Raw genomic sequence first — 12,804 nt, forward strand, 5'->3', positions numbered from 1 at the left:
CGACGGCCTTGGGCTGCCCCGTAGGCAGCACCAGACGGGGGTGGAGGCGCCCGACATCCACCATGACCCACTTGCTCCGGAAGCCTTTGATCCTCTTCCCAGGCTTCGAGATAGCATTGGAATTGGAGTACGCGATGAAGCTCGCACATGCGGAGACATGGACACCAGAAACCTGGAGGGAAAAATAGTGACGCAACAAGGCCACCGTGGGCTTTTACACTGACGTGAGCCTCATAGTAGTAAGCAAAAATCGCCAGGAGAAGAACGGAGTTGGGGTGGAGGTGCAGAGCCTGCAAGTTGTACCGGCGGAGAACAGCAAAGAAGAACTCAGAGAAAGGGGGCACCAGACCGGCGACAATGGCGCTCACAAAGAGCGGATAGAAGGTGCTCCCCTTGACTTTAGGCTGGTCGGAGCCGGCCTTGAGCACAGTCGCCCCCTTGCTGCCCTGCGCCACCGTCATCAAGCGCGTAATGGCGGGGTTCTTCTCTGACAGGTTTGGGGAATCTAGGGCCGGCGAGTACTAGGCCTCGGTCGGGGACTTGCGAGGCGCCATGGCGTGCCGGATGAGAAGGATTGAGATAGATCTGGAGGATTTCGGAAGCAAGAAGGAGGAGAGCAAGAAAGGGGATCTGGAGCGAGGCGAAGGAGAACAAAGTAAGTAAGTCTGGCCCGGGCACCTCTTTTGTCAGATGGACAGTTGCCGAGGCGTCGTGGGGAAGCGCAGACATGGTGCCCAAGGCCGCAGGCTGTTGGGGCCCGCGGCGCTTTGCACTTGCCCCTTCGCTTCCCTGCTGGGCCATGCCCGGGCGCGCCTTGGGCCCGGGGTCTACTGTCGGTGTTCTGGGAACGGGGGTCCCCAGACTTGCCTGCCTGCGGCTTGCGATGTGGCTCAAGTGGGGGCCCAGTGCGGACCATCTTCATCAGCTCAACCTCAAGACCCTTGCGAGGGGCCAAGCCTCGCGGGGCGGACGATGGAAAGCTTCCTCAGAGGCAGCCTCATCAGGGAGGCTCGCGAGGAGGCGGAGAGATCAAGGGAGGGGTACCTCACGAGGAACCCGTGACGCCAGCCATGACGACCGAGACCAGGCGGGCGCCGGCCTGCGCAGTGTCCTTGTTTCCCGTTTGGTGCAAAGGGGGCAAGCACAAGCCAAGGCATCGGGCAAAGGGTGCCATTCCGGTGCAACGAGACCAAGACTAGCAGAGCGACAGGACGAAGGTCAACGTGGAGCCCAAGACGGTGTCATCACGAGTGCTTTTGGCAGCCGAAGACCACCTTTGGTCAGGATAACTTGTACTATATGTTCCCCTTCAAAATGGCCAATTGTTGGCGCCCTTCCCGCTCATTATTTGGGGAGAGGCCCAGGGCCTCTATAAATAGAGCTAGCCACCACATAGTAGAGATATCGAGAAGACAACAAGAAAACACCCAAGAAGACATTGAGAGATCTGGTAGAACCCTAGCAGAGAGAGAGAGTGGTGACTGAACTCACCCAAGCAGTTCATCGCACCAGCTCAAGAACACCTCTCGCGAGGCTGTTCCTCCCTTGTACTGTTCGTCATCAGCCCCTGAGGCAATCCACCACACCACACACTAGAGTAGGGTATTACACCACAACAGTGGCCCGAACCAGTATAAACCTTGTGTCCCTTGTGTTGTTCGTTGTTTCTAGCTTAGATCACGCGAGGAGATTGGACGTAGATCGGTAGGGGAGAGATCTCCACTACACCCCAGTGTTCGAACCTCAAGGGTCTGCCGGAACCCAAAATCCGACAGGGTTGAGGAGCTTGACTCCATACTCTGGGGGCTGCGGACCACGCCCAACCGCACTACTGGATATACACCTTTCTTCATGGTGTATGGCGTAGAGGTTGTGTTGCCCTGCGATATTATTCATAACTCACCTCGAGTGTGCATGTACAAAGAGAGAGAGAGAGAGAGGCCAAGCTTGATAGACAGGACAGCCTAGATGCCCTGGAGGAAGAGCGCGATGTTGCAAAAGCCCGTTTTCACATTTTATCAACAACAGGCCCGCAGATATCAAAGCTGAGAAGTATGGGCCAAGACTTATAATGTTGGCGAACTCGTTCTACGCTTGCCGGACAAGAAAAAGGACAAACTCAAGCCCAAGTGGGAAGGTCCCTTCATCATTGACGAAGTTCTCACCGGAGGAGCGTACCGCCTGCGTGCTGCATCAGACAATCGCCTAGAGCCGAACCCCTGGAATGCGGCCAGACTCCGAAGATTCTATGCCTAGCACCGAACTATTTGTTCATCTCCTTCTCCCTGTTGTTTCCATTATTTTCCCCCTCTTTTCATTCATCTTTTTTTGTAAGCCTTAAAGCTTTCGCACGGCTAAACCATGCACCGGTGATGTACACATCCTCAAACATGTACGTCTTATTTTCCGAGCATCAAGCTCATCACATATGCGTTTTTTCCCATATGTACCTTTTCTTCGCCATTATATGCATCGATATGACTTAAGTTTTGGCCAAGATGGGTTACCTGGCTCCTGTGCTTATGCCCTACGTTCCCGTTAGTTTGGCTAGGGCATAAAGGGAGCACCTCTGTGACTGTTACTGCCGGGTCATCCGGATGTGTACCTCAGACTGGGTGTAGCCGAAACCTAGCATTCTTAAGGGAATGTTCGGTCGGCGGACTAAAGATGTTTTATATTCCATCCACTATGAACCCCCGGATGATTACCTATACTGTGATGTTCTCAATCACGGTTCGAACATGCATATTACCGCATGCACACCAAGGGAAAGGAACCCTTAACGGAACTATTCTCTCTGGAAGATGTTTCTTACAATCACAATGTAATATAACATAGCTAGCTGGATACAACTTGTGTGTTCAAGCAACTATGACCCCTACGCCTGGTTTCCACGCATACCCCGGTCTATTTTTACCGCTCGAGTATTTGGAAACACTCAGCACCTTCGGGTCTAGAGGTCGAAGCGAAAAGGTCGGCCATGGCAATCGTTTTACAATCCGACTAGGAAAAAAAATATTGAGGAAAGTACATAGTCACTTGGACTCAAAAACTTCATCCTCTATGCCGTCCAATAGGCTGCCTAGCTTACAATCTTGTTGGCGATATTTGGCAGCTACTTCTACTTGGTCATATACCAAATTAATGGGAATTTCTTTCCCATCTGACCCTAGCGGTCCGACCCAGGCCATATGATTCGGATCAAGCTTGGTATACCGCATTTTTACCATAGCCCAGGCTTCTCGCGCACCTTCCCAGCAGGATGATATCTTCCATAACCGAATACGCCGCCGTATCCCTTTGAACATCTTGACGAGCTCCGCCATACCTCCTAGAGGACATGCGGAGGGCCATAAGGCCTTGGCAAAACTATGCATGGCCTACCGAACTTGCTCGTGCATCTGGGACAGCTCTTGTAGCAGGTCACCTGAAGATCCGGACATCTCTTCCTCGGGATGGCCAATCAGCATACCTGTAGGCATAAATCTGTCAGTTCCGGCCCTCATACTGAATATGCCGCCTTGTAGCCTCTTATTCTCGTTGACGGCGTCAGACAATTGGGCTCGAACATCTTTTAGTTCTTCACCCAATTGGGTATGAGAGTCTTGCAGCTTGTTTCTCTAATCCCTGACACGCGTCAGTACACGCTCTCCTGCCGCATGTTGCATTTTGGCCTCTTGTTCACCAGCCTGGGCTTACTTTAGTTTCTCTATCAGTTGCTCTACTGATTCTGTCAACAGAAACACAACAGTATTAATACAATGGGTGTATGATTATAATTTTTTCTGACGAGGAAAAGCATTACCAGGTGGTGCCTCCTTGGATTTTTCCAATTCGGCGGTAGCCACAGTTAGCCGAGTCTGACACTTTTCCAGCTCTTGAGACAGCAGGCTATTCTTCTCTGTAAGTGCCTGATTATACAATGATCCTTAAATCGGTTGTATCAACTACTTTAAGTCTCGGGGGCTACTGGGCTATCGGTCGACCTGAAGGCATCAAATGCCTCCTTTCAAAAGCCGGGGTCACGAAGAGCGGCCCTCCGACAATGATGATTCATGGCGCTCTCCACTTCAGAGTTCGTGACGGGCATATCGTCTGAATCCTCCGTGGAAGGACAGTTCACCGCCACTCCCGTGTCAGCCCCCTCCTTAGGGCGGGGTCCGGAACCTGACTAGTGGAGGCATGTCCGGCTGGATCCCCGAACATAGTCCGGTGGACACTTTTCCTGATAGAATGCGGCAAATGGAATCACGATTTGATGTGGCGATCAGAAGATGTATTCTTGAAAAGAAAGCCTTACCTCTTTGATGAGGGTTCTACCGTGTTATCATTTGCCTTCCTCTTCAAAGATATGCTCGGCGCGGGTGCCGTCTCCTCGGAGACGCTTTTGGTGCACATTGTGGCATCGAGCACCTCCCCTTTGAGACACGAAATAGCTGGTGGGTGAGGCATAGTAAGGAAACTCTTTCGAAGAAGGTGCCTTTTAACTTTCTCAAATGCGAAGCAGGGAGGAGACCGGGGTAATCGGTGTGATGGGTATGTCCGTACCATCGTAACTCGTATGATAGAATACACCGTCCTCGAGCTCCAAAAATATGTGCGGATCTTCATCGAATCCGGGGTCAAGGTCCCGGTTGTGACCCTCTGGCTGGGGAGCGGGGCTATGGATCCCCTCGATATCCTTCTGCCATTCCTGTAGTGAGTGGATAGGTTACTGTCATCAAAAATGATTCAGGGAGAGGAGTAAAATGGTGGGATTGGAGCTTACCCAGCTAGGAGGATTATACATGGAAAATCCATCCCGACATTGGAGACGAGTGAACTCCTCCTTCTCCTGTTTGTACAGTTTGGGCAATATTTTGACCAAAGCGGCGGGGGTTTTCGGACCCTTCCAACCGTAGTGTGAGGCGTCATCTTCCCCATTATAGTTCCACATGGGAAGCCCTTAGTAGTGGAGTGGTTGGACCCCCCGCACAATGGAAATCGCCATTACCTTGATTATTGACAATCCAGACTGGGCGAGCATCTTAATCTTGCCCATCAACTAACTGACTTCTGCGCTATCCTCCTCCTCCAGGCTCCGAGGATGCCATCAATGGTGTTTGTTCAACGAAGCGCTTGAAAATTCGGGGAGGCCCATTCGGACTGGGTCGGGAAGAGGGACATCATCAATATAGAACCATTTGGAAGGCCACTCTTCAGAAGCCTTCTTCGGCGTGCCGGACAGGTATCCAGTCCCGGCGATATGCCACACTTCGGCTCCTCTCACTTTGAATATTGACCCCCCTTTATTACGAGGGACAAGGCAGAAAAGTTTTCTCCATAATTTAAAATGGGCCTCACAGCCTAGGAATAACTCGCATAGAGTAATATAACCCGCGATGTGCAGGATGGAGGCAGGAGTGAAACTATGCAGTTGGATGCCATAATACTGCAGAAGTCCTCGGAGGAAGGGATGGATTGGAAATTTGACCCCTCTTAGCAAGACGGGAACTAAGCATACTTGTTCCCCCCAGGACGGATTGGGGAAGTTCTCCGCTTGAACCCCACCATTTAAGGACGTCAACCCTGCTCATACGGGGACTAGATCCACGGGAGGAAGAAAGCCATGTTTTTTGCAGCTTCGACAGCTGACTGTGAGATACAAAGCATCTCTCCCAATCACCCTTTTCAGAGCCGTGGGGACGAGAGGAAGAGCTGGAGCATTAGCCATGTTGGGGTGGTCTGCTTAGCAAGCTCTGAGGATTTTTTTTTGTGGGGTGTGGAATGGATCTGAGATCTATTCTCTTTAAATAGGCACCTCTCTTGTATGGTTAGGGTGGTATGTGCAAAAATAACCCGACGTCTTGTATTCACTCGACATGTGGAAGCTGAAGTTACGAAGGTGCGGAAGCCAAGGGGTACGACATTAAATGGAAAACTGAATACATCACTTTGAAGTCATCAGGGGAGGAACCCGCCTTGAAATGCCGAAGACTATTTATGTGCTGGACACCTCATCATTGAAGTCTGGTTCGGGGGACTACTGGGGGTGTCCTGGACTAAGGGGTCCTCAGGTGTCCGACCTATTAGACATGGAACGGACTAATGGGCTGTGAAGATGCAAAGAAGGAAGACTCTACCCGTGTTCGGATGGGACTCTCCTTGACGTGGAAGGCAAGCTTGGTGTCGAATATGAAGATTCCTTTCTCTATAACCGACCTTATGTAACCCTAGATCCCTCCGGTGTCTATATAAACCGGAGGGCTAGTTCCGTAGACAAATATCCTCATAATCATAGTCAGACACGATAGACTTTTAGGGTTTAGCCATTATGATCTCATGGTAGATCAACTCTTGTAATACTCATATTCATCAAGATCAATCAAGCAGGAAGTAGGGTATTACCTCCATAGAGAGGGCCCGAACCAGGGTAAACATTGTGTCCCTTGCCTCCTGTTACCATCGACCGTAGACGCAGAGTTCGGGACCCCCTACCCGAGATCCGCCCGTTTTGACACTGACAGCGAGGGCCTCCGATAGTGCCCCGAGGGCCAGGGAGGTGGTTTTGTTTTCTGCGCGGAGTGCTATGTCCGGATAACTGGTAATAGTGATAACTCCATTGGGCCCAGGCATTTTGAGCTTCATATACCCGTAATTGGGTATAGCTTGAAAGCGTGTGAATGCGTCTCTCCCCAGCAGGGCGTGATACCAGCTGTTGAAAGGTGCCACATGGAAGAGTAACTCTTCGGACCTATAGTTCTCCATCGTGCCGAATACCATGTCGAGTTTGATTTTCTCCGAGCATCTTGCTTCCCGACTGGGTATAATGCCTCAAAAGGTTGTATTACTCTGCTCAATGTGACTCATGTCCACTTGCATTTTATTGAGCGTGTCCTCATAGATGAGGTTCAATCCGCTGCCACTGTCCATTATTACTTTAGTTAGCCGAAAGTCGTCCATGATTGGGTTTAGGACCAAAGCGGCTGGTGCCCGGACTGAGCGGGACCTTGGTTCGTCATCGGCATTGAAAGTAATTGCCGTATCATTCTAAGGGTTTATTGCTACTATTTGGCAGACTTCGGCGAGGTCGCGGAGCGCCCTTTTGCGCCGATTATTTGATGAGAAGGTCTCTAAGACCGTGAGTACATTGAGATCATTGTCCTTCGAAGAGTACTTATCTGGGGTAGTGTTGGTGAGGATACCCTCGCCACTATTGGCCAGTTGTCGGAGTATCCAACATGCCCGTAGGCTGTGCATTGGTTCGGTATTCGGCGTCATATGTATTTGACAGGGCCTATCGAGCCATTCCTCGAAGACAATTCTATGTCCCGTAAAGGGCTTAATTTTCTTGTCCACGAGGTGATGATCAGGTGCCCCAGGAAGGTGCATCCTTTTTGCCTACCCGGGAGGTGGCTTAAAGGTCTGCGGTTCCCAGTGGGCTGTCTGAGTTTTCCAAGCGCTTTCCGTTGCGCAGTACTTCTGCACTATGTGTGCCAAATCTGCAAAGTGCAGTATGCGACGGTGGTTGAGGGCATTAGTGATTCCCTCATCCGTACAGTTGTTGCGACGGCAGTTGAGGGCTGAGATCGCGTTTTCGTTGAAGTAATCTTTAATCTTGTTTTTAACTAGTAGGGATCTAGTCCAAAAGTGATGGACTATTTCATGAGGTTGCTGACGTATATACATTAAATAGCATATGTCCGGCGGACCGGAATTGCTTGGAGAGTATTGCTTGTGGTGGGTGAGGGGGTCCTGGATTAGGGGGTCCTCGGACAGCCGGACTATATACTTTGGCCGGACTGTTGGACTATGAAGATACAAGATTGTAGACTTCGTCCCATGTCCGGAAGGGACTCTCCTTTGCGTGGAAGGCAAGCTTGGAGATTTGGATATGTAGATCTCCGCCCTTGTAACCGACTCTGTATAACTATATCTCCCTCTGGTGTCTATATAAACCGGAGGGTTTAGTCCATAGGACAACAACAATCATACCATAGGTAGCTTCTAGGGTTTAGCCTCTCCAATCTCATGGTAGATCAACTCTTGTAATACTCATATCATCAAGGTCAATCAAGCAGGAAGTAGGGTATTACCTCCATCGAGAGGGCCCAAATCTGGGTAAACATTGTGTCCCCCGCCTCCTGTTACCATCCGCGTTAGACACACAGTTCGGGACCCCCTACCTGAGATCCACCGGTTTTGACACCGACATTGGTGCTTTCATTGAGAGTTCCACTGTGTTGTCACAATCAAGGCTCGATGGCTCCTTCGATCATTGGCAACGATGCGATCTAGGGTGAGGTTTTCCTCCACGGACAGATCTTCGTATTCGGCGCTTTGTACTGCGGGCCAACTCGCTTAGCCATTTGGAGCAGATCGAGAGCTACGCCCCTGGCCATCAGGTCAGGTTTGGAAGCTTAAACTATATCGCCGACAGCCGCGGAGACTTGATCTTTGATGGATTCGAACCCATATCAGGTGCGCCGCACAGTCACGATGGGCACGATTTAGCTCTATCGATGGACAATGTTCGGGAGATTGCACCTATAACTATTCCTGCCCTCAAACCGGAACAGATCGCGCCGTCCAAGGACAGGTGGATGGACCCTGCCACGGAGGTCGCACACTCAGCAGCGATAGAGTCGAATGCTGACTTCATCTCCTATGAGACCTATGTTGCCGGACACTCAGATTCATCCCCGGCCACAGACTCCGAACCGCTCACGTCAGTGCCCATCCAATCTGATTGGGCACCAATCATGGAGTTCACCTCCGTGGATATCTTTCAGCACTCGCCCCTAGGCGACATGCTAAACCCATTATGGTATCTCTCCTTGTCAGGAGACCCTTGGCCAAACTATGTTCGGCTCAAGTGGGAAGCGGACGATGAAGAAATTCGTTCCCCACCCACCACCCACTTAGTAGCCAATGTCGATGACCTAACCGATATGCTCGACTTCGACTCTGAAGAGATAGACGGTATGGACGACGATGCGGGAGACGAACAGGAACCACCGCCCATAGGGCGCTGGACTGCCACCTCATCGTATGATATATACATGGTGGACACCCCCAAAGAAAGCGATGGCAATAAGGCAACGGAGATAATCCCCCCAAGAAGCAATCCAAGAATCGGCGTCATCGGTGCCGCCCTAAGCCCCGCCATAGCAAAAATAGCGATACCGACACAGGAGACAATAACGCTGCAAATAGTGCCGAAGACGAAGACAATCCCCTCCAGCCAGGCTTTGAGCAGGAGGATGGGCAAGCCAGCCCCAAGGAACAGGCAGCAGACGGAGAATCAGAGGATGACAATTACATGCCTCTCTCCTAAGATGAGGTGAACCTCGGCGACGAAGAATTCAAAGTGCCTGAGGATCCCGTTGAACAGGAGCGCTTCAAGCATCGGCTTATTGCCACAACAAAAATCCTAAAGAAAAAGCAACAACATCTTCAAGCTGAGCAAGATCTACTAGCAGATAGATGGACTGAGGTCCTGGCAGCCGATTAACACGAACTCGGGCGCCCAATCAAAAGTTTCCCAAAGCACAGGTTGCTACCCCAACTTGAAGAGGAAGCATTAAAGCCTATGCTTCCAGCATATGATGCGGCAGACTGGCCACCTCGTGGCCAAGACAAGGTGGAATATAAGCACGAAGTCCAGCCCGCATCCCGTCGCTAGTCAAACAAAACGGCAAGGCCCAGGGTAACACACAGGACCTGCGAGACATATTGGAAAACAAAGCAGGACACAAAGATCAATCTTTGGATCACGAGGGCGCGCCCCAACACATGATGATGACCGTCATGCCGGATATACCAAAAGCAAATCCGGTCGGGCCGAACACAGCTAACAAGACTCGTACAAATTGCATCGTGACATAGCCCGGCACAGAGGCCCCGCACACCCCATATGCTTCATTCATGAAGTAATGGATCATGAATTCCCAGAAGGGTTTAAACCCGTGAACATTGAATCATACGAAGGTACTACTGACCCCACAGTATGGATAGAGGATTTCTTCCTCCACATTCACATGGCCCGCGGGCATGATCTACATGCCATCAAGTACCTCCCGTTAAAACTCAAAGGACCAGCTCGACATTGGCTAAATAGCTTGCCAGCAAACTCCATCGGAAGTTGGGAGAACGTGGCAGACGTATTCCTAGAAAACTTCCAGGGCACTTATGTGCGACCACCGGATGCTGATTATTTAAGTCACATAACACAACAGCCCGGAGAGTCAGCCAGGAAATTTTGGACTCGGTTACTAACCAAAAAGAACCAAATTGTGGACTATCCGGATGCCGAAGCCCTAGCGGCCTTTAAACATAACATCCGTGACGAGTTGCTCGCCAGACATCCCGGCCAAGAGAAGCCAAAGTCCATGGCAGCCCTCACAACACTCATGACCCGCTTCTGCGCGGGCGAGGATAGCTAGTTGGCCCGTAGCAACAACATAGCAAGCATTCCTGGCACATCGGAGGCCAGAGACAGCAACAGCTAGCCACATCGCAACAGATACAAGTGCTGCAAAAACGGCAATAACACCGAAGACACGGCAGTCAATGCCGGATTCAGTGGCTCTAAATCCGGTCAGCGGAAAAAGCCGTTCAAAAGAAACAATCCGGGCCCGTCCAGTTTGGACCGTATACTCGACCGCTCATGTCAAATTCACGGCACCCCCGATAAGCCAGCCAACCACACCAGCAGAGAATGTTGGGTGTTCAAACAAGCCGGCAAGTTGAATGCCGAAAGCAAGGAAAAGGGGATGCATAGCGATGATGAGGACGAGCCCCGGTCTCCGAACACAGGAGGACAGAAGAAATTTCCTCCCCAAGTGAAAACTATGAACATGATATATGCAACCCATATCCCTAAGCGGGAACGGAAGCGTGCACTCAGGGACGTCTACGCGATGGAGCCAGTCACCCCAAAGTTTAACCCATATGGTCTTCTTGTCCAATCACTTTTTATCGCAGGGACCACCCCACTAGTATCTGTCATGGCGGTTCTGCCACATTGGTCCTTGATCCTATCATTGACGGATTCCACCTCACTCGAGTCCTTATGGACGGTGGCAGCAGCCTGAACCTGCTTTATCAGGATACGGTGCGCAAAATGGGTATAGACCCCTTGAGGATCAAACCCACAAAAACCACCTTCAAAGGTGTCATACCAGGTGTAGAGGCATGTTGCACGGGCTCAATCACACTAGAAGTGGTCTTCGGATCTCCGGATAACTTCCGAAGCGAAGAGTTAATCTTCGATATCGTCCCCTTCCGCAGTGGCTATCACGCACTACTCGGACGAACCGCATTCGCTAGATTCAATGCGGTACCGCATTATGCATACCTCAAGCTCAAAATGCCAGGACCTCGTGGGGTTATAACAGTTAAGGGAAACACAAAACGCTCGCTCCGCATGGAGGAGCACACTGCGGCCCTTGCAGCAGAAATGCTAAGCAGCCTTTGAGGCAAACCGCCAATTCGGCGACAAGGTCCATAGACACATTCAAGCGATTCCGGAATAACCTGCAACAGAATCGCCACGCGTGTTTAGAGCTCTCCTAGCAATTCGGCCTCCGTCCTAGTCCCAGTCAAGCGACGAAATTTACGCCACGTGGAGGCACGTCTATGGCACATCCCACAATGCGGTTTAACCACCTCAGGACCAGTATTTATTTATCATTTTCTTCCTTTCAGGACCCTATTCTCTAGAGGCCCTCTCCGGTAGCTAGATCATCGGACCCATCACGGGAGGGAAGCCCCAAGGGAGCAAGAAGCTTTGACGTACAAGGGAATACCCAGGTGGTCTTCTCTCATACCGATCGTTATACCTGTTTGACATACCCGCACGCAGCTCGCCCTTGGATCGGACATGTCAGATAGTCCTATTTTTGCTTATTGTACTACTTATACACATACGCTTTGGCGTATCCTATAAATAACAATGCACATCGTCAGCTTATTATTATATTTCTTCATCTTTTTTCCTTGTTTGTCTATTCACGACAAGTTGCTCCCGTCCATTCTGGTACATTCAGTATGCCAGGGGCTTCAGTGTACCCCATAACACGGCAAGAAAAGTCCGAACACTTTCGACAGTGCGGCAGCCCGAACTTATAGCATTATATGCATCAGCTCCGAATCATGTCTTAGGTCAATAGTTGGGTTTGCCTGGCTCCCATGTTTTGGTGCCTTACATTCCACTATATCGGCTAAGGTAGCATTGGGAGAACTACTGCGATTGTATCCTGGTTCTTCCGGACGATCACCTCAGTAGAGAAAGCCGAAAACTGACTGTCATGATGCGGCGAGAGCTGGTCGCTGTTCGAGAGGTCCCAAATCCCTAAATATTTTTTCCGCTTCAGGCAAGGTGTCGGCCTTGTCCGATTTAGGCGTTCATAGCACCCCAAGTTCGGCCTTCTGAATACTAGGGGCTTCGTCAAAATTTAAAATTGTAGAACTCTATGGCTAAGTGAGAGTGATAAAGCCTAATAGTCCGATTGCCTGGTTCGTTGTGCTGAACACCTCCTCCAAAGGACCCAAAACTGGGATAAAGAGTGATCAAATTTATCTTGAACACCTCAGTACTAGCTACATGAGGGCAGAAGCCGATGACTGGCCAACTCTTAAATTTTATAAACAGCCACAGAAAAGGTAATATTTTAAATCAACAAGCGTTATATAGCGCAGACGAACTCGTTTTTATATTACAGGATCACATGAGTACATTCATTCAAATATTACATCCTTAGAATATTCCTTCACCACAAGGCGGGCACCCTTTAGGACGCTTCGTAATAATTTTCGGGGCGG

This window comes from Triticum dicoccoides, chromosome 4A (assembly GCF_002162155.2).
Source record: "Triticum dicoccoides isolate Atlit2015 ecotype Zavitan chromosome 4A, WEW_v2.0, whole genome shotgun sequence".
Lineage (NCBI taxonomy): Eukaryota > Viridiplantae > Streptophyta > Magnoliopsida > Poales > Poaceae > Triticum > Triticum dicoccoides.